The following is a 22,128-nucleotide window of genomic DNA, read 5'->3' on the forward strand; positions in this document are numbered from 1 at the left end:
CCAAAATGCATCACCTCACATTCATCCAAATTAAACTCCATCTGTCATTCATCGGCCCACTGACCCATTTGGTCAAGATCCTGTTGCAATCTTATATAACTTTCTTCACTGTCCACTCTGCCACCAATCTTGGCGTCATCTGAAACTTACTAACCAGGCCTCCTAAATTCTCATCCAAATCATTAATATATATAACAAATAACAGTGGACCCAGCACCAATCCCTGAGGCACACCGCTGGTCACAGGCCTCCAGTTTGAAAAACAACCCTCCATAACCACCCTTTGGCTTCGGTCACCAAGTCAATTTTGTATCCAATTGGCTAGCTCGCCCTGGATTCCATGAGATTTAACCTTTTGCAACATCAAAGTTCTCATCTGACCGAGTGATCAACCTAAATGTCAATCATCTTTCTGCTCATTAACTTCCACAGTCACCTTGATGAAGTCCTTCAGCAGCAGGACTTTCTCGGGGTACGTGCTCAAGGTCACACCAGATAGTTACAACAGCAGATACTTCAATTTCTGACACTATATTGATTCAGGTATAAATAATACTGCAGCGTCCATATCCACTTCCAACTTAATAGTGTTCCCATTTAATTTTGGATACACCCAAGATCGTTGCTCGTCTTCTTGTACTGCTAGAACGCTGAGCTTAAATTCATTAAGCTGACTTGACACTTGGTACTTGGTGAGTCTTCAGGTGGGTCACTTAACTGGTAAACTCACCCTGTGGACTTTGCAATATTTTTCTTGGTACACTTCGTTTATGCTGATGAAGGTTGGCGAGACCCACATGCCCCGGCAACGTGACCAACTTTACCACAATTTTTGCATTTGTTCTCCTTGCTCCAAAAATCTTCAACCATATGTCCCACTTGGTTGGTTCTTGGACCTGTTTCTCACAGACTCCAACTTATGGGCTTTATCTCAAACTCTAATCAGCAAAGCTTCTCTCGCAGTAAGTTCCACAAATGTTGTTACTTCTACAGCAAATTTTAGGGTAAATGCACCATCAGTCAACAATTTCCTTTGGATGGCTTCATTCCTGAGCCCACAAACTAATCGGTTGCAAAGTGTATCATCCAAAGTGTGGCCATATTCGCAGTACTTTGTTAATTTTCGCAGTGATGCAACAAATTGTCAAATGTTTTCCCTTTCCTCCTGTGCACAATGGTGAATGTGGAATCTTTCAGCTATTCAGTGGTCGGGGAGAGAAATATTCTTGCAAGACAGTCATTAACTCATCATATGATTTGTCTCCAGGTTTAGCTGGGTGTACTAAATTCTGTTGCAACATGAATATTTTCCTCCCAACTAAGCTGAGAAGGGTTCACAGTTTGCAGGTCTCCTGGTGTCTGATTGGCTTTAAGGAACGACTGCAACCTTTCCTCATAAGAGTTCCATGTCTCCTCCACCTCATCAATCGTGTCTATGGAGCCTTTTCTTCCTGCCATTTTTGGGTTGCAGCTCCCTGGTCTGTGCTACTCGTTCTTCAGCTTATCTTCCCTGCCGTTTATTTCCTCTGTTTAAAGTAGACAAACTCGCAGCGCACAGACCACAGTCTAAAGTTGTTGAACTCAGTGTTGAGTCCTGGGGATTAGCATTTGGCGTCACTGGGGCATTGCAGCAGGCCAAGGACAGACATGTGGGCATGAGAGCAAGATCTCGGTGGAAACTTTCCTATAGGGGCTGTTTAGCACACTGGGCTAAATTGCTGGCTTTGAAAGCAGACCAAGGCAGGCCAGCAGCATGGTTCGATTCCCGTACCAGCCTTCCCGAACAGGCGCCGGAATGTGGCGACTAGGGCTTTTCACAGTAACTTCATTGAAGCCTACTCGTGACAATAAGCGATTTTCATTTCATTTTTCAAGATGCTACAGCAGGGTTGGCATCACGCGAAGGTGTTCTGCAAAGGGGTCACCCAGTCAGCGTTTAGTCTCCCCAATGTAAAAGAGACCACGTTGGGAGCAGCAAATACAGTCAGCCAAATTGAACGAGGTGCATGTTAAATGTTGCCTCTCCTGGCTCATCTCACGTGCCCCACATATCTTGGTTGTAATTTCTCCTAGCTCCCACCAATAATTGGCCTTCCACTCTGTTCTTGTTGCCCCACCCCTCTTATACAGTATATAATTCATCACATTTCCCCATTTTCTGTTTTTGCTCTTGGTCCAGCATCTGCACTGTTATAAATACTTACCACCCCTGGAATAAAACTGTTAATGCTCACTTTCATTATGCAGCATTCAGTATGATTCAGAACTCTTCAGACATTGCCCTGCATGCAACATGACCTAGACAATGGCCCGTAACTTTCGGCTAGAGGCGGGAAGCCACAGGCCGCTGATTCTAAGAGGGAAAACTGCACTATTACCTGCGCTCGGATATCGCGTTGAATCTTCCTCTCTATTCGGCAGTCTTGGGCCTCAAGCAGGGCGCAGGAGGAGTGCAGCCCCGCCCCCTTCTGATGAGGCCAGATTGGGACAGGTATTTAAACCGCAGATATGGATTGAAAATAACAGGCAATTTTATTAGCAAGTGCTTATAGAATCACTGCAGTGCAGAAGAAAGCCATTCGGCCCATCAAGTCTGTGCCAATGCACTGAAGGAACATGCTACCCAGTCCCACACACCCGTCCTATCCCCGTAACTCCACTGAACCTTTAGGCACAAAGGGGCGATTTAGCAAGGCCAATCCACCTAACCTGAAGCTCTTTGGACTGAAGGATGAGACTGAAGCACCAGATGAAAACCGTGACAGCATGGTGGCAGAGTGGTTAGCACTGCTACCTCACAGCACCAGGGACCCGGGTTCAAATCTGGCCGTGGGGGAACTGTCTGTGGAGTTTGTACCTTCTCTCTGTGTCTGCGTGAGTTTCTTCCAGGTGCTCTGCTTTTCTCCAACAGTCCAAAGGTGTGCAGGTTAGGTGGATTGACCAGGCTAAGTTGCTCCTTAAGTGTCCAAGGATGTACAGATTAGCTCCCAGGGATAGGACAGGGGAGTGGGCCTCGGTAGGGTACTCTTTCAGAGGGTCGGTGCAGACTCGATGGGCCGAATTGCCTCCTTCTGCGCTGTAGGAATTCTACGGTTCTATTGCATGCTTCTAGGAAACCCATTCAGACACGGGGAGAATGTGCAAACACAACAGAGTCACTCATGGTCTGAATTGAAAGGGGACCTTGGTGCTGTGAGGCAGCAGTGCTAACCAGTGTGCCACTGTGTTACCTGTGTTATGGTTCTGCCTTGTTTACTTCAATGATATTATTCATTTATAATTTTCTCATAACTAATGTAGTGTTTTGATGTTTCAGTAAGACATTTGTTGAAGCTTGTAAAGTTTAATGTAAAACATTTATTAACAAAATTAATTTTATAAATCCAGAACATTGAAACCAGTTAACATTTAACTTAACGTTCAACTTTTTCAACTAAACAATGACATAAAACTTTCACAAATTTCTTACAACAAAATATATTTCTCACTTAAACACAACGGTAAATAAAATATATTTTTCCATATTAACATAACGGTTCCATCTATTTGTAAAGGGGAGGGAAGGTAGAGGGAAGGGATGGAGTTAAGAGGGGAGGGATGGATGGAGGGAGGGAAGAGGAGGGAGGAAGAGGAGGGTTTTGACATATCAATTGTTAATGTTACAAGTTCAAAGTCTGAAAGCAGCAGCTGATGAAGTGCAATATTCTGGCACTCCGCTCCTGACCTCAGTCCAGCCTTGGTTCAAACATGGGGCAAATGAGCTGAATGCCAGAGGTGAGGTGAGAGTAACTACGCTTAACATCAAGACAGGATTTGACGGAATCAAGGAGCCCTAGCAAAACTGGAGTCAATGCGAAACAGGGAAAAAAACTCTCCACTGGTTGGAGTCATACCTGGCACAAAGGAAGATGGTTTTGGTAGTTGAAGGTCAATCATCTTAGCTCCAGAACATCACTGCAGAAGTTCCTCAGGATAGTATCCTAGGTCCCCGTCATCTTCAGTTGCTTCATCAATGACCTCCCTTCCAACATAAGGTCAGAAGTGGGGATGTTCGCGGAATATCTGCACAATGTTCAGCACCATTCATGACTGTTCAGATAATGAAGCAGTTCATGTCCAAATCCAGCAAGACCTGGACAGTATTCAGGCTTCGGCTGACAAGTGGCAAGTAACATTTGTGCCGCACAAGTGCAAGATATAAGGAGGATCTTCATGTTTAAACCTTGCTTTCCCTGTTTAAATTTTGTTTCCCTTTATAACCCCCTTCATGCCCTGTTATGCTGAGGGCTACAATTCTGCAGACTGTGTTTTTAAACTGAACTAACCCAGTCTAATGTGTTATTTGGACTGGATCAAGGACTCCCCTCGGTACAGTGTGCTATTTGGCATTGTCCAGTAATGTCACATTTTGATGGACTTGGCTAGTAGCCAATCAACTGTTTTGAAATCCTGGGACTTGTGAGAGACTTTGATTTTGATTGACAGAGAGCTCCAGAAGATTCCGGATGAACAAGGCCAATTTCATTTTGAGTTCAGTTCTCAGGAGAGTGGGGGGACACAGTTTTGGACTCTTTCTATCAGCTAATGCCTGGCGATCAAAACTCTCACCAGCCCGCCTGTGTAAGTTTAATTTCTCATTAAAAGGCTGCAGCAGTCTCTCTCTGTAGGCGGCCTGTGAAAGCTTAACCCTGTTTGAAAGGCTGAGGAAAGCCCAGTCTGACATCTGTCCTGAGCTCTCCAGAGGTCTTGAAGAAAATATCCTTTTTCTCTTTCTCCTTTGCCGTTAGTTCTGACCTGCAGAAAGAGCAGGCCGGCGGTCGAGAGGCGGAGCAGACAAAAACCCTCTTTTAAATACTCAGGCTGAGAATTTTTTTTTTTTTAAAAAGGTTTTATTATGGATTTTCATATTATACTGAACAAAGGTCAGCGTAAACATACATTTAAAACAAAAGTATATATACATCGGTCGTCTTTCATTATTTACATCTGTTGTCTTTTGTTGTTTACAATGGTTACAGCTTCTTGTTTTACATTATCCAGCAGACATTTAATTCTAGCTGGGTCCCCTGCTTCCCTCTCCCCCTTTTCCTCCTGATCTCACTTCCCTTCTAGTCTTCCGGCATGCCCTCTCCCCTCATCTGTTCTTATATCCTGTTCCTATTGGGTTGGGTGATACCTTGGGGGCGATTCTCCGCACTCACGACGGTGCGGAGAATAGCGGGGGTCGTAAATTTTTACGGCCACTCTGGTCTGACGCCCTCCCGCTATTCTCCCCCCCCCTCCACGCCCGCCTCTCGACACGAATCGCTGCCCGCCGTTTTTTTACGGCGAGCAGCGATTCTCAGCTGGCCGATGGGCCGAAGTCCAAGCCCTTTACGATCGTTTTTAGGAACGTCAAACACACCTGGTCTGACCATTCGTAAAAACGGTCGTAAAGTTGCGATCTTGGGAACCATGGCACCGATTGGCACGGCAGTACCACGGCCGTGCCAAGGGTGCCATGGGCCCGTGATCGGTGGGCACCGATCGCGGGCAGCGGGTACTTACCCCGCGCACTCTTTGTCCTTCCGCCGCCCCGCTGTATCCATTCGCGGGGCGGCTGAGGGGCATCCCGGCCCGCGCATGCACGGGTTTCGCGCAAATGCGCGATGATGTCATCCGCGCATGCGCGGGTTGGAGTCTTCCAATCTGCGCATGCGCGGCTGACGTCATGTGACGCGTCAGCCATCGCAAACTCTGGCAAGCGGGCCTAACAAAATTCGTTAAGCCCGCGATGCCGGGGTTCACGGCCGCGGCATGCTAGCCCCGACCGGGGACCAGAATCGGTTCCCGGTCGGGGGGGCGGAGGCTGGCGTCAAACCCGCCCGTTTTTGACGCCAGCCTCACGATTTCTTCCGGTTTCGGAGAATCACGCCCCTTGTATTTTGTTATGTGCTGGGAATGGTGGGGCTCCATACCTCTTCATTCCTCCCCCTCCCCCTCCCTCCCCTTTTGTTTGTGTTTGTTGTTTTACCATGGCTTTCCCCTACCACCCAGGCAGAGAATTCCAATTTTATCTCAGTGAGACAGAGCCAAACTAGTGGAGGTCAGGTAAATGAAAGTGACTCCCCAGTGGAAATTCTACAGCCTGCAGCACAAACTAGAATAATAGAATTCACAGTGAAGAAGAAGGCCATTCGGCCCATCTAGTCTGCACCACTCTTGGAAAGAGCACCCACTTAAGCCCATACCTCCATCCCATCCCCGTAACCCAGTAACCCCACCTAACCTAAGGGCATTCCACCTAATCTGCACATCTTTGGACTGTGGGAGGAAACCACCCGGAGGAAACCCATGCAGACACGGGGAGAACATGCAGACTCTGCACAGACAGTGACCCAAGTCGGGAATCGAACCTGGGACCCTGGAGCTGTGATGCAACTGTGCTAACCACTGTGCTACCCCAGAACATCCGATCCAACCGATGGGTTTCAACACTTTGCATCCTGGGAAGATAGTCAACTACAAAGACTACAACCTCAGCAGCGAAGATTCTCATCTCACGGCCCTTTTAACCCCAATGATTTTGATACTTCCTTTTCTTACTGTGTCTGTCTTGTGTATATGTGGGCACAGGGTGGGATGGGAAAAGGTGGGGAATAATTAAATTTTCAGACTGTTGTTCTATGATCACCATTAGATGTTTATCTCTTTTCTTGTTGAAATAAAAAGTTGATAAACTTTACTTACAAACCTCATGCCTGTAAGTCATTGAAGCAGTCAAAGGTCAAAGATCTCAGAAAATATATATGAATTATTGGTCAATTCACTTATGTTGGGATTCTGGGGCTGGAATTGACCTTGCACTAGCCCAGGGTGTCATAACCCGAGCAATGACCATCTCCTACAAGAGAATATCAAACCATCGTCCCTCGTCATTCAATGGCATTACCATCACTGAATCCTCCACAATCAACAACCTGGGGGTTACCATGTATATCAGGAACTGAACTGGACCAGCCATATTAATACTATGGCTACCAGAGCCATGTCAAACGCTAGTAACCCACCTTCTGACCGCCCAAAGTCTGTCCACCAACTACAAGACAGAAGTCAGGAGTGTAATGGAATACTCTCCACTTGCATGGATGAATACAGCTCCAACAACACTCAAGAAGCTCAACACCATCCATAAACATTCAATCCATCCATCACCGACTAACAGTGGCAGCCGTGTATACCATCTACATGGTGTACTGTAGGAATCTACCAAGTTTCCACAGGCAGCACCTTCCAAACCGACCACTACCATTTAGAAAGACACAAGCAGCAGATACCTGGGAGCCCCACCACCTGGAGGTTCCCTTCCAAGTCACTCACCACCCCGACTTGGAAATATATCACCGTTTTATCACTGTCACTGGGTCAAAATCCTGGAACCTCCTTCCTAACAGCACTGTGGGTGTACCTATACCTCAGGGACTGCAGCGGTTCAAGAAGGCAACTTGCTGCCACCTTATGAAGAGCAACTAAGAATGGGCAAGAAATGCTGGCCTGACCAGCGATGCCCACATCCTGTAAATAAATTTACAAAAGAAAAAATCTCCTTTGATTGAAGAGTTATAATTCTTCAAGAACACCCGACAAAAGGAGGTGGCCCAGAAAAGGAACCCGAGAAAGGAATATCCGCAACCTCGTGTCCAAAGACAGATCCCACATTTTGAAAACTCCTGTCAAATGAGTGGTTGAAGATGCAGCTCTAGGCTTGTGTTCATCAGCCATTCAAAGACCAACAGAACCCATAACTGGTAACACGGGTGTATCTTAGGTGGACATTCATATTCGTTAGCAAGTGAATACCGCTTTCTATCTATTATAGTTCCTTTTATGGAATAAAATCCTCATGACAAACCAAAGTTTAAAAAATATTTCTTTCACTTTCTGTGACTCCAAAATCACTTTATAAAGGATTTTTTTAATGGAATTAACAGCCCCAGGATTGGATTGGATTGGATTTGTTTTATTGTCACATGTACCGAGGTACGGTGAAAAGTATTGTTCTGCGTACAGTCCAGACCATTCCATACATGAAAAAAAACCATAGGGTATACATAACTACACAATGTAAATAGGCACAGGCAACGGGTGAGCATACAGAGTGTAGTACTACTCAGTAGAGAAGATATGTGAAGAGACCAGATGAGTCCATAGCAGAGTCATTCAGGAGTCTGGTAACAGCAGGGAAGGAGCTGTTTTTGAATCTGTTAGTGCGTGTTCTCAGACTTTTGTATCTCCTGCATGATGGAAAAAGTTGGGAGGGTGATTAACCTGGGTAGGAGAGGTCTTTGATTATGCTGCCAGCTTTCCCAAGGCCGCGGAAGGTGTCGACAGAGTCAATGGATGGGAGGCGAGTTCGCGTGATGGACTCTCTGTAGTTTCTTACGGTTTTGGGCCGAGCTGTCACCATACCAGGCTGTGATGCAGCCAGATAGGATGCTTTCTGTGGTGCATTTGTAAAAATTGGCAAGAGTCAATATGGACATGCCGAATTTCCTTAGTTTCCTGAGGAAGTATAGGCGCTGTTGTGCTTTCTTGGTCGTATCGTCGCCATGGGTTGACCAGGACAGATTGTTGGTGATGTGCACACCTAGAAATTTGAAGCTGTAACCATCTCTGCCTCGGCCCCGTTGGTGCTGACAGGGATGTGTACGATACTTTACTTCCTGAAGTCAATGACCAGCTCTTTAGTTTTGCTGGCATTGAGGGAGAGATTGTTGTCGTTACACCACTCCACTAGGTTCTCTATTTCCCTCTATACCCAGAATCATCATTGTTTGGGATCTGACCCACTACGGACGTGTCATCACCAAACCAAACTTTAAAATAGATGTATATCTTTCTTTCACTTTATTTGCATTTTAAACATATTTATAAATGCTAAACACTAATAATATAAAACACAAACCTACCAAAAAAATGTCTCCAGAAGTCTCCTGCCTCTTCTCGATAATCCTACACCGAGAAATAAAAATGTGAACATAAAAAGGCATAAAAACTTATCTAACATCGGGGCAGGTTGACCAAGTTAGCGCTGTACCTGGATTTTTAATTCAGCAGATACAGTGCAGCACAGGAGTTCCAGCTGTCAAAAAAAGCCAGCCAAGAGTTTGAATACTGCGTGCTTCCAGTGCGCATGCCTGTTGTCCAACACGTCTGGGTTGTGCCTTACATGTGTAGCGGGTCAGCGACTTAAGTCATGAATCCTACAGGAAGTTACAGGTTAATTACTCTTGGGCTGATACAAGGGTCGCAACATTCAAGCCACACTAATGCCAGACAATGTTCAACATTCAACAACATTATTGTTGCTGAATCCCTCCGACATCCACGTCCCACAACTCCCAACATCCTGGAGATTAGCATTAACAAAATTCTTAACTGGATCAGCCATACATACACTGCGTTTACAAGAACAGGTCAGGAGCTGGGAATTCTGCAGCAAGTAACTGACCTCCATGGCCTCTACCATGTAGAAGAGCAAGCAGCCAGATGGGAACACCACAAATTGGAAGTTCCCCTTAAACTCAAAAAACATTTTGGACTTGGAAATATATCACCATTCTCTCACTGCCACTAAGTCAAAATCCTGGGGTTCCCTCTTTACTAACACTGTGGATGCCGTACATGCCAGCTTGCAAAAAGGCAACTCACTACCAGCTTCTCAGGGGCAATTAGGAATAGCCAATAAATTCAGGCCTAGCCAGTGAGACTGACATCCTATGATTGAATGAATAAAACAAAAGTGGATTTGCCCACCATGTTTCCAGTTAGAATGAGAGGGCAGCCACGTTTCCAACTCTGGCTGGCTTCCCACAGCTGGGACTTTATATTATCAATTTTGTATATGTGCCAAACAAAATACCGAGAGATCAACCAGAATTATTCATCAGCTTCTAGGGCTTCCACTCCATCAATCTGCAGTCAGTGAAAAGACACACAAATATCGTTTTGCAGGTGTGTGCAAGATTCCTGGGCAGTTGCCATAATGCTTTCATTCTAAAGCAGGCCATCCTCCCAAACATCTTCGCACCTGCTGGCTCTTCAGAGCCAAGGGATATCCATTGAAAATCAGGCTGAAGGCACTCCTCACTTAACAAATGAGGTCCAGGAGAATTGGCTGAGTGACAGAAAACAGGACTGGAGGCAGGTAAATGTGGTGATGTGCATCACTGTAAATACACAAGGGGTTAATGAAAATACATGTAGATTAGCTATACACTAGAGGGAGCACCAGAGACATGACACACAGACACTCAACAAATAGATCAGTTAGATAGGACACGACCAATGGGCATTCACGATACACACAGAGGTGACACGACCACATGAGGGCTTTACACCAACCCATATATAAAGGACACCACACACATGACCTGCCTCTTTCCAGTGGAGACAGTCAGTGAGTACAGACACAGGGTTGATTCAATATCACTCCCACCACGTGGATTGTAGCAGACTGGTTAGTCAGTCTGGGTAGCTATAGAAGGATTAACAGTAGTGTCGAACCCAAGTAATAGAAGTGTAAATAGTTTAATAAACATGTTGAAGTTATCTCCATGTCTGAACCTTCCTTTGTCAAGTGCACCACAAGGAAGCCGCTTATGCTACACCTAGAGCATAACAAGACAGTAAACACTGAGGTTCTCCAGAAGTCGGTACTAAGACCACTGCTTTTCATGATCCATAGTAATGTCCTCGGTTGGGTATACCGGACACAATTTTCAAATTTGCAAATGATATAAAACCTGGAAGCATTGTGAACTGTGAGGAGGATGGTGATAGACTTCAAGAGGACATAGAAAGTTGGTGGAATGGGCGGAGACATGGCAGATAAAATTTAATGCACAGTAGCGTAACGTGATTCATTTTGGTAAGAAGGAGAAATACAAACTCAAGGACACAATCTTAAAGGGGTGCAGGAGAAGAGGGACCTGGGGGTATATGTACACCAATCAATGAAAGTACCAAGACAGATTGAGAAAGTGATTAAGCCCATAAGACCAGAACTGCGCCAGGTAAGTTGTAATCAATTATTGAGAGTCAGAATTGTAACGGAACATTAGGCTGTCCTTAAAGCGGCAATGTTTCGGACACAGGTGAGATAAGATGGAACAACCAAAGCTAGAGCTTCCTGGATGGCAATAGAGATAGCGAGTAAACTGAAGCAGAAAATAGTTGCAGGTTGGCAGGTTGACAACATGTTGTGACCATAAAAAGTAGAAACAGAAGTAGGCCATTCGGCCCATTGGGTCTGCTCCCCCATGCAATGAGATCATGACTGACCTGATATGAAAATCCTCAACTCTACTTTCCCGCCTTATCCCCATAACCCATGATTCCCATACTTAGTGACCCAGTCTCCACAACACTCAGCGGTTAGGAATTACCCACATTCGCTACCCTCTGACAGAAGGCATTCCTTCTCATCCCTGTCTTAAATGAACAAACCCTCACTCTGAGATTATGCCCTCTGGTCTTAGACGCTTCCAAAAGAGGAAACATCCTCTCAGCATCTACCTTGTCAAACCACTTGAGAATGCTATATGTCTCAATAAGGTCGCCTCTCATTCTTCTAAACTCCAATAAGTACAGTCCAAACCTATTGAACCTATCCTCATAGGAAAATTCTTCCATACCCAGGATCAACTTAGTGAACCTTCTCTGGACTGCCTCCAATGTCAGCATATCTTTCCTTAGATCAGTATTTTTCAAACTTTTTTCCAGGGACCCATTTTTACCAACCAGTCAACCTTCTGGTTGGCTTCGCGGCCCACACCGGCCGACCTTCGTGACCCATGCCGGCCGACCTTCGTGACCCACCATTTTCTCTTACCTTGTAATGTTTAGGTGAAATGTGGTGAACCAATTTCTAGAGGATGAAAACATTTTCAGTTTCTGCATGTTTTTCCTGTAAAATTTTATCAAATAAAAACTCCCTTGAACTTGTAAAAAAAAAAGACTGCGACCGTATTTTAAAAATGCAGCCGCACTGCGCATGCGTACCTGCTCATCAGTAATATGTTCGTGGCCATTTTGAAGGCCGGTTGCAGCCGGCATAATTAAAAGCTGGCTGCTGCAGCTGTTGCGCGCAGATTTGCGCGATTGGGAGCGCCGCGACGGACAGCTCCGCGACCCTCCCGACACCCGCCCGCGACCCACCCGCGGGTCGCGCCCCCGACTTTGACAACGCCTGCCTGAGATAAAGGGACCAAAACTTCACAGTATTCCAGGTGCCGTCTAAATAGTTTTTTGTAAAGCTTTCACAAGACTTCCCCTATTTTTATACTCCGTTCACTTTGTAATGAAGAGCAACATTCCATTTGCCTTCCCAATACCTGCTGAACCTTCATGCTAGCTTTGTGTAATTTATGATGAGGACCCCAAATTACATCTTCTGGGTCCCCTTTGCCTATCCTGCTCACTACCACCTTAAAGACTTCTAATAAATTTAAGGAATGGTTCCCTTTCATGAAGCCATGCTGACTTTGCTTGATTATGTTATGCATTTCTAAATGCTGCTGTTACATTTCTGGAATTTAGGGATCGTTGGAAGATTACTACTAGTGCATCCACTATCTCTGCAGCTACTTCCTTTAATATCCTAGGATGCAGCTATTCAGGTCCCGGGGACCTATCGGTCTTCAGCGTCATTAGTTTTCCTAGTACTTTTCTCTAGTGATAGTTATTGTATTTATTTTGTCTCCCCCTTGTGCCCCTTGTTTATTTACTATTATTGGAATGTTATTTGGGTTTTCTACTGTGAGAACTGATACATAGTATTTATTGAACTCTGCCATTTCCTGGTTCCCCATTGCCCATTATTATTTCCCCAGTCTCGTTCTCTAAGGGGCCGATGTTCATTTTTGCATCTCACTTCCTTATATTTAAAGGTTAAGGAGTGATCTTGGGCTTTAAAAATAGAGATAGAGTATAAAAGCAAGGACATTATGATAAATCTTTATAAAACAGTGGGTCTGCCTCAACTGGGTATTAAGTTCAGTTCTGGGCATTGCGTTTTAGGAAGAACATGAAGGCATTAGAGAGAATTTTAAAATGATTTCCAAAAACAGTTTCAGGAATGAGGGAGTTCACTTGCAAGAATAGATTGCAAAAGTTGTGGGTTGTTCTCCTGAGAGAAGAGAATGTTAAGGGGAGGTTTGATAGAGGTGTTCAAAATCATGAATGATCTAGACAGATTAGATGGGGTAAAATTGTTCCCGTTAGTGGAAAGGTCAGAAACCACATAGCACAGTTTTATGGTGATTGGCAAAAGAGGCCAAGAATGATGTGTGAAGATTTTTAACATCACAGTGCCATCCAGAGGTTTAACATGTAGTTGCAGGCAAATCAAAACATGCAGGAGCTGGTTCATCTCATCCCAAAGTAATGTGACTGGTGTGCAGCAGTTTGTGGGCCTTAGAATGTGGAGAGAGCAGTGCAGATCCTTAACTCAGGACTTTGCAAGTCATGCATTCACTTCAGGAGGAAATAAGAGATAACAAATAACCCAAACGCACAATGGCCGTGAAAAAAAGTTAAAACTCGAGTGGGGTCCAGAGGTGTTGCTAACTGGATATGTAGGAGAAATAATCAGAAACTCTAAGCAAACATGAGAGCGAATAAGTGGGTCCCACCCACACAGCCCAAAGATGTGCAAGGTAGGTGGATTGGCCATGCTAAATTGCCCATTAATTGGAAAAAAAAAAATTTACATTTTAAATTTTAAAAAATGAGAGAGAAGGGGTGGGTGGATTCCTGGTGACCCGATTGGAAAACAGTGGCAGATTGGAAAAAAGAATAGAAACAAAAGGAAGAAAAGGCTGCCTTGTTAATAGCCAGGGTATGCTGGGATCTGAGCAAAATGTGTGGAAACACATCTGCTGTAGCTAACATTTACCCAGTTCTACCAACAGCCCCACAATTCATGACCAAAAATCCAGATGACTGGGACATAAGCAGTGAGGCATATAATTATGAAAAAGACAAAGAAAGAAAGTATCCTCCCCCCATCATATGATGATGCCTTTGGATTTTCACCAATTAAAATAGAAGACGTTGTGTCCAAGATTAAGAACAACGTATGTCCCATTTGCCCATAAGTGATAAAATAAAATTATTGGAAATGTTGGCAAAACCGATCTCCGCCAGAGCAATGAATGCATCTAGGACAAATTGAGAGAAATACAAGTAACCCACCTACTACATAATTGGGATATAGGCAGTCTAGTACAAGTTAAAATGCCAAAGACAAAATGGCAGGAACCAGGGACAGCATCTGGTGCATGGCAGTCACCCATGTAGTGATATTCAGATATCAAGAGACATGATCAATGTATGTAAATGTAGTACAGTCATTTCAACACTAGATGTCTCAAAGTCAGATACTATAAGAACCGATTCCCGCTCGTTCTAAGTCAGATGATGATGATGATCCAAGCCAGTGAACAAGACATAGAATAGCTAGAGTGAGAGAAGTTAGAACTTGTTTGTTATAATAGTGTATAGTTATACAGTTATCTGTTTTGTACTTTATTTATTTATAGTTAGTTTAGTATTGAGTAAAAGGGCTCACAGATTATTATTTTATTACTAATTAAATAGTTCATCTTTCAAGAAGACTTGGTCATTTTATCATCCTGGTGAATTCAAGAGTAATATATATATTTTAGATAAGTCGTTATTTAAAATATAACATGGTACCAGCGAGTTTTAAATCTTTTAGGAAAGACTAATGAAGATTTAGCACAGAAAAGGAGAAAGAAAAAAGAAAAAAAGGGATTCAACTATTCGACTATAGCAATCATCGCAACTTTGAAAACTTCAACGAAAACAACCTATCAATGGCCCACGTTCAAGCGCCAAAACATCTAAAGACCACTGGTAATTAAAATTTTAATTGGAAGTTGTTCAAGCAACAATTTCAACTTTACCTAGAAGCTAGTGATTTACGTGCAGCACCAGAAACTAGAAGAATCGCTCAATTTCTGACCCTGGCAGGACAGCAAGCAATCGAAATATTCAACTCATTTAATTTTAGTGCTGGTGAAGATAAAACTAAATTTGATCAAGTGATAGCGAAGTTCGATGAACATTGTAAAATGCAACAAATTAGATTTTAGAACAACTGAAATTTCATCGGAGAGTTCAAAAAACTGGTGACCCAGTGAATAATTTCATCACAGATCTCAAGCTCTTAGCTAAAACGTGTAACTATGAAAACCTACGTGATTCACTTGTCAGAGATCAAATAGTTTATGGTATACTTGATGATAATGCCAGAGAAGTGTTAATTCGTCAGGATGATTTAACTCTACAAATCGCGATTGACAAATGTATATCAGCAGAGCAAATCAGAAGACAGTATCTAGCATTTTATCCTAAAGAAACAAAGTGTGTATCTTTACCACAGGGCAGAGAAAATTAAAATGGTGTCACAAGCAAAGCAGAAATCTGCACGGAATGGAAGCTATCCTCTGCAAGCATTTTCGAGCTCTGCACATGCACACTACGCATCAAAATGCGAGACGCTCAAGAAGACGTCTGCACATGCGTGTACATCATAATTACATCATGACGACAACATGATTACGTGTCACAGGTGTGGTACGTCTACTTAAAAGGGAACTGTCCAGCTTTTGGCAAATAATGTTTAAAATGCCATAAACTCAACCATTATGCTTCACAGTGTCAATCAACTGCTACATACATTCCTTCTACCCACAAAAAATATCACAAAGTACAAGCTGTGGACAAAACAGAAGAAATCAACACTCAAGAAGATTTCACGGAAGATGATAATATCTTCTCATTAGAAAATACTTTCTTCATTGGTGTAGCTGATTCGTCCATCAAGAATGATCTACAGGCAAGCAAGGATCATCTTAAAATAATGAAGTTACCTCATCAAGAGTATGAGAAAGATCTTCAAGCAATAGAAGAACAAAAAGTCAACATAGTAAGCACGAATGGATGACTACTGTGTATATTAACACAATTCCAACCACTTTTAAATTGGATACCGGCGCCTTGGCGAATCTTTTGAATTCCAAGGACCTGTCCAAGATCAAGAGTCATTATGAAATGATTCCTCCAGAATGCTCATTGCATGATTACAATGGCAACCCCATTTTTTCACATGGATCCTGCTACCTAAGTGTCACAAACAGAGACATTCAACAACAAGTAAGGTTCAAGATTGTCAATGATACTCGTTCATCATTACTTGGAGCATAAGCATGCACAGATTTACAACTAATACAGAGAATCTTCACGAATACCTGTCAATCAGGTGCACTCACTGATGATGTTCCCGTACCAGCCTCCCCGAACAGGCGCCGGAATGTGGCGACTGGGGGCTTTTCACAGTAACTTCATTGAAGCCTACTTGTGACAATAAGCGATTTTCATTTTATTTCATTTCATGTTCAGCAACTCTTACAAGAATACCCAAATATATTTCTTTTTTTTTTAAATAATTTTTATTGAAATTGTTACAAAATATAAACATCTCAACTCTATTAACAAAACAACCACGGTAACACCCCAAGAACAATACCCACCCAACTTCAAAATCAACTACAAACAAAAGAAAAAAACAAAAGAACACCCAAACAACAAAAGGGAAAGAGATAGCACCCGCCACATCCCACAAACCCATGTACACAGTTCTCCCTCCCACCGATCCAAACCCCCCCCCTCCCGCCCTCCATTCTCCCCCCCCCCCCCCCCCCACCCCCGGGTTGCTGCTGCCGCCGGCCTATTTCCCTACCGTTCCGCCAGGAAGTCCAGGAAAGGCTGCCACCGCCTAAAGAACCCTTGTACTGATCCCCTCAGGGCAAATTTCACCTTCTCCAATTTAATGAACCCCGCCATATCATTGATCCAGGCCTCCACGCTTGGGGGCCTCGCATCTTTCCATTGGAGCAAGCTCCTCCGCCGGGCTACTAGGGACGCAAAGGCCAGAACACCGGCCTCTTTCGCCTCCTACACTCCCAGCTCCACTGCAACCCCAAAAATTGCGAGTCCCCAGCCTGGCTTGACCCTGGATCCCACCACCCTTGACACCGTCCTTGCTACCCCCTTCCAAAACCCCCCCAGCGCTGGGCACGCCCAAAACATATGGGCGTGGTTCGCTGGGCTCCCCGAGCAACTAGCACACCTGTCCTCACCCCAGAAAAACCTACTCATCCTCGTCCCAGTCATGTGGGCCCTATGCAGCACCTTGAACTGTATGAGGCTAAGCCTCGCACAGGAAGAGGAGGAATTCACTCTCTCCAGGGCATCCGCCCACGTCCCCTCCTCAATCTCCTCACCCAGCTCCTCTTCCCATTTACCCTTCAGTTCCTCCACCGAGGCCTCGTCTACCTCCTGCATTACCCGGTATATGTCCGAAATCCTCCCTCCTCCAACCCACACCCCCGAGAGCAACCAATCCCGCACCCCTCATGGGGGCAGCAAGGGGAACCCCTCCACCTGCTGCCTGGCAAACGCCCTCACCTGCATGTACCTAAACATGTTCTCCGGGGGGAGCCCAAACTTCCCCTCTAACTCCCCCAAGCTCGCGAACCTCCCCTCCACAAACAGGTCCCTCAACCTCCTAACCCCTACCCTGTGTTAGCCCAGAAATCCACCATCAATGCTTCCTGGGACAAACCGATGGTTCCCCCGTATCGGGGCCTCCATCGAGCCCCCCACTTCTCCTCTATGCCGTCTCCATTGCCCCCAAATTTTGAGGGTAGCCGCCACCACCGGGCTCGTGGTATACCTCGTTGGAGGGAGCAGCAACGGCGCCGTTACCAGCGCCTCCAGACTCGTGCCCACACATGACGCCGCCTTCATCCTCTTCCATGCTGCCCCTTCCTCGTCCATTACCCACTTACGCACCATCGCTGCGTTGGCAGCCCAATAGTACCCACAGAGGTTGGGCAATGCCAGACCCCCCCTATCCCTGCCCCATTCCAGGAACACTCTTCTCACCCTCGGAGTCCCATGCGCCCACACAAATCCCGTGATACTCCTGTTGACCCTCCTAAAAAAGGCCTTCGGGATAAGGATGGGGAGGCACTGGAACAGGAACAAAAACCTCGGGAGCACCGTCATCTTAACGGACTGCACCCTCCCCGCCAGTGACAGCGGTAACATATCCCACCTCTTAAACTCCTCCTCCATCTGCTCCACCAACCTTGTGAGGTTGAGCTTGTGCAGGGCCCCCCAGCTCCCAGCCACCTGGACCCCTAGGTACCTGAAGCTCTTCCCTGCCTGCTTCAGTGGGAGCCTACCAATCCCCTCCTCTTGATCCCCCGGATGCACCACAAACAACTCACTCTTGCCCAGGTTCAACTTATACCCAGAGAAACCCCCGAATTCAATAAGGATCCTCATCACCTCTGGCATCCCCCCCACCGGGTCCGCCACATACAGCAACAGGTCGTCCGCATACAGCGACACTCGATGCTCCTCCCCAACCCGCACCAGGCCCCTCCAGTTCCCTGACTCCCTCAATGCCATGGCCAGGGGCTCAATCGCCAACGCGAAGAGCAAGGGGGACAGGGGGCACCCCTGTCTCGTCCCCCGGTACAGCCGAAAGTACTCCGACCTCCTCCTATTTGTAACTACACTCGCCATCGGGGCCTCGTAGAGCAGCCTCACCCACCGGATAAACCCCTCCCCAAACCCAAACCTCTCCAACACCTCCCACAAATACTCCCACTCAACCCTATCAAAGGCCTTCTCCGCGTCCAATGCCACCACTATCTCCGCCTCCCCTTCCATGGCCGGCATCATAATGACATTGAGGAGCCTTCGCACGTTCGTATTCAACTGCCTTCCCTTCACAAACCCCGTCTGGCCCTCATGAATGACCCCGGGCATGCAATCCTCTATTCTAGTGGCCAGGATCTTTGCCAGCAGCTTAGCGTCGGTGTTTAGCAGCGAAATCGGCCTATATGACCCGCACTGCAGAGGGTCCTTGTCCCGCTTCAGGATCAAGGAAATCAGCGCCCGTGACATAATTGGGGGCATTGAAGTAGACACACTTCAAACCACCTTCATGCCTGCAGGTCCACTCTTGTGACCTTGGTACCTTCCTCAGTACTGCACTACCCTCAACTTCCTAAACTCCAGCAACGCTATCTCCTCGACTACAATTCAGTTTCCTATCTCCCTGCCAAATTAGTTTAAACCCCCCCCCCCCCCCCCCGTGGAGCTGTACCAAATTTCCCTCCCAGGATATTGGTACCCCTCTAATTCAGGTGTAACCAGTCCTGTTTGTACAGGTCCCACCTTCCCCAGAATATGCTCCAATTATCCAAATAACTGAAACCCTCCCTCCTACACCATCCCCGTAGCCACGTGTTTAACTGCATTCTCTCCCTGTTCCTCACCTCGCTAGCACGTGGCACTGGCAACAAACCAGAGTTAACAACATGGTCTGTCCTGGCTCTCAGCTTCCACCCTTGCTCCCTGAATTCCTGTTTTACATCCCTGTCTCTTTTACCACCTATGTCGTTGGTACCAATGTGTACCACGACTTGTGGCTGCTCCCCCTCCCCCTTAAGGATCCTAAAAACACGATCAGAGACGTCACGGACCTTGGCACCTGGGAGGCAATGCACCAACCATGAGCTCTATCATTGCCACTGAACTGCCTATCTGTACCTCTAACTATAGAGTCTCCAATAAGTAATGCTCTCCTGCTCTCCCCCCTACCCTTCTGAGCCACAGGGACAGACTCAGTGCCAGAGACCTGGGGCAGGATTCTCCGACCCCCTCACCAGGTCGGAGAATCGCTGGAGGGGCGGCGTGAATCCCGCCCCTACCGGCTGTCATACTCTCCGCTGGCAGTGGCCCCCACCGGCGATTCTCCGGCCCGCGATGAGCCGAGTGGCCACCCGTTTTCGGCCGGTCCGGCCGGCGTAAATCACAACAGGTCCTTACCGGCGGGACCTGGCTCAACGGGCGGCCTGCAGAGTCCTCGGGGGGGAGGCGAGGGGGGATCTGGCCCCGGGGAGTGCCCCCACGGTGGCCTGGCCAAAGATCGGGGCCCACCGATCTGTGGGCGGGCCAGTGCCGTAGGGGCACTCTTTCCACCGCACCGGCTGCTGTCAACCTCTGCCATGGCCGGCGAGGAGAGGAACCCCCCTGCGCATGCGCTAGGATGACACCAGCACACGCTGGCGCTCCCGCGCATGCACCAACTCGCGCTGGCCGGCGGAGGCCCTTCGCCACCAGTTGGCGTGGCGCCAAGCCCTTCCACCCCGACTAGCGGGGCGCCAAACACTCCGCTGCCGGCCTAGCCCCTGAAGGTGCGGAGTATTCCGTACCTGCGAGGCAGCCCGATGCCAGAGTGGTTCACGCCGCTCGTCGGCACCGGAGTGGCCCGCCCCGCCGGTTCGCGGAGAATCCCATCCCTGGTCACTGTGGCTTACCTCTGGTAGGTCGTTCCCCCCAACAGTATCCAAAACATTAAGGTGTACCGTAATGTTCAGCTCTAACTGTCTTGTATCATGCATTACGTGATATGATCTGTGGACTACGGAGGGTTGTCTGAAAAAGGCCAATTCTTCATATCGTGCAAAATGTAGAAGCAACCATAGAAACAAAATGCATTCCTTGCATAACCTAAGCCAACCTCAGCAGGGCAGAGTAAGCTTAGGAGATTTTCCTGCTCAACAACATTTGCAAGTAAACCTTTGTTGCAGGGTTCTGGAAAATGTCCTGCTGTTCAGCCATGACACTGCCACGTTCAGTCTGTCAGGGATTTGGGCTGAAGTCTCCAGGTGACAGTTTGCACTCAGCTGGTTTGGCCATGCTTATTAAACAATAGATCAAGGTTCATTATTAAGGTGGTGGAATTTGAAACAGAATCATGGCAAAGCCTTAAAATATGACTCCAAAAAGACCCTACCTGAACATACTGGGGCAGATTTCCTTCACAACATATTCATCTCTCACTTTTGGTTCTTTCATCAATTACCATTAAATCTGTCTGCCTGGTTAGCTGTCAGTGGAAAACCAATTCTCTTTATTTACTCCATGGTCTTAAATGTCTCTATCACTGTGGAGTCTGCATGTTCTCCCTGTGTCTTTGTGGGTTTCCTCCGGTTTCTTCCCACAAGTCCTGAAAGACTTGCTGTTAGGTGAATTGGACATTCTAAATTCTCCGTCAGTGTACCCGAACAGGCGCCGGAATGTGGCGACTAGGGGATTTTCACAGCAACTTCATTGCAGTGTGAATGCAAGTCTAGTTGTGACAATAATAATGATTATCATCTAATGCCATCTTGAATGCCTTGATTGAATTTGTCTCCACCAAACTTCCAGGCGTACATTCCAGACCCCAACACTCGTTGTGTGTTAAACATCTCAATCAGATCTCTTCTCAGCTTTCTTCGCTCCATGGAGAACAGTGCCAGCCTTTCTAATCTATCCTCACAACTAAAGTTTCTCATTCCTGGAACCATTCTTGTCAACCTCTTCTACACTCTCTCCAATGTGTTCACGTCCTTCCCCTAGGGTGGTGCCCAGAACTGTGCTCAATTTTCCAGCTGAGGTGTAATTCATGTTAGCTAGTCTAATACTGTGAAATCAAGAGCGAATATCCCCACTTCAGATGCTGTGATAGAGGAGGTTTACAAGTGGAACCGGAGGGGTCTGGTGACGGAAATTAAAAAGGACCTGCAGAGGTGGAGCTCAGACCCACCCTCCCTTGCAGGGCAAGTGCAGATGATCAAGATGAACATATTGCTCAAGTTCCTCTTTCTGTTCAGATCCCTCCTAAGCTACACCCCTAAGGCCTTTTTCAACACAGTTCATAAATTAATCATGGCATTTGTGTTTGCAGGGGGGGGGGGGAGGGGGCGAGGAAGAGCCCACAGATTAGAAAGAAGGTCCTGCAAAGGAGGAGTGTAGGTGGCCTGGCCATAAGAGCAGAATGAGGCCACTCGGCCCATTGAGACTGCTCCGCCATTCAATCATGGCTGATATTTTCTCATCCCCATTCTCCTGCCTTCTCCCCATAATCCCTGATCCCCTTATTAATCAAGAACCTATCTATCTCTGTCTTCAAGACACTCAGTGATTTGGCCTCCA

This window comes from Scyliorhinus canicula, chromosome 16 (genome assembly GCF_902713615.1).
Source record: "Scyliorhinus canicula chromosome 16, sScyCan1.1, whole genome shotgun sequence".
Taxonomy (NCBI): domain Eukaryota; kingdom Metazoa; phylum Chordata; class Chondrichthyes; order Carcharhiniformes; family Scyliorhinidae; genus Scyliorhinus; species Scyliorhinus canicula.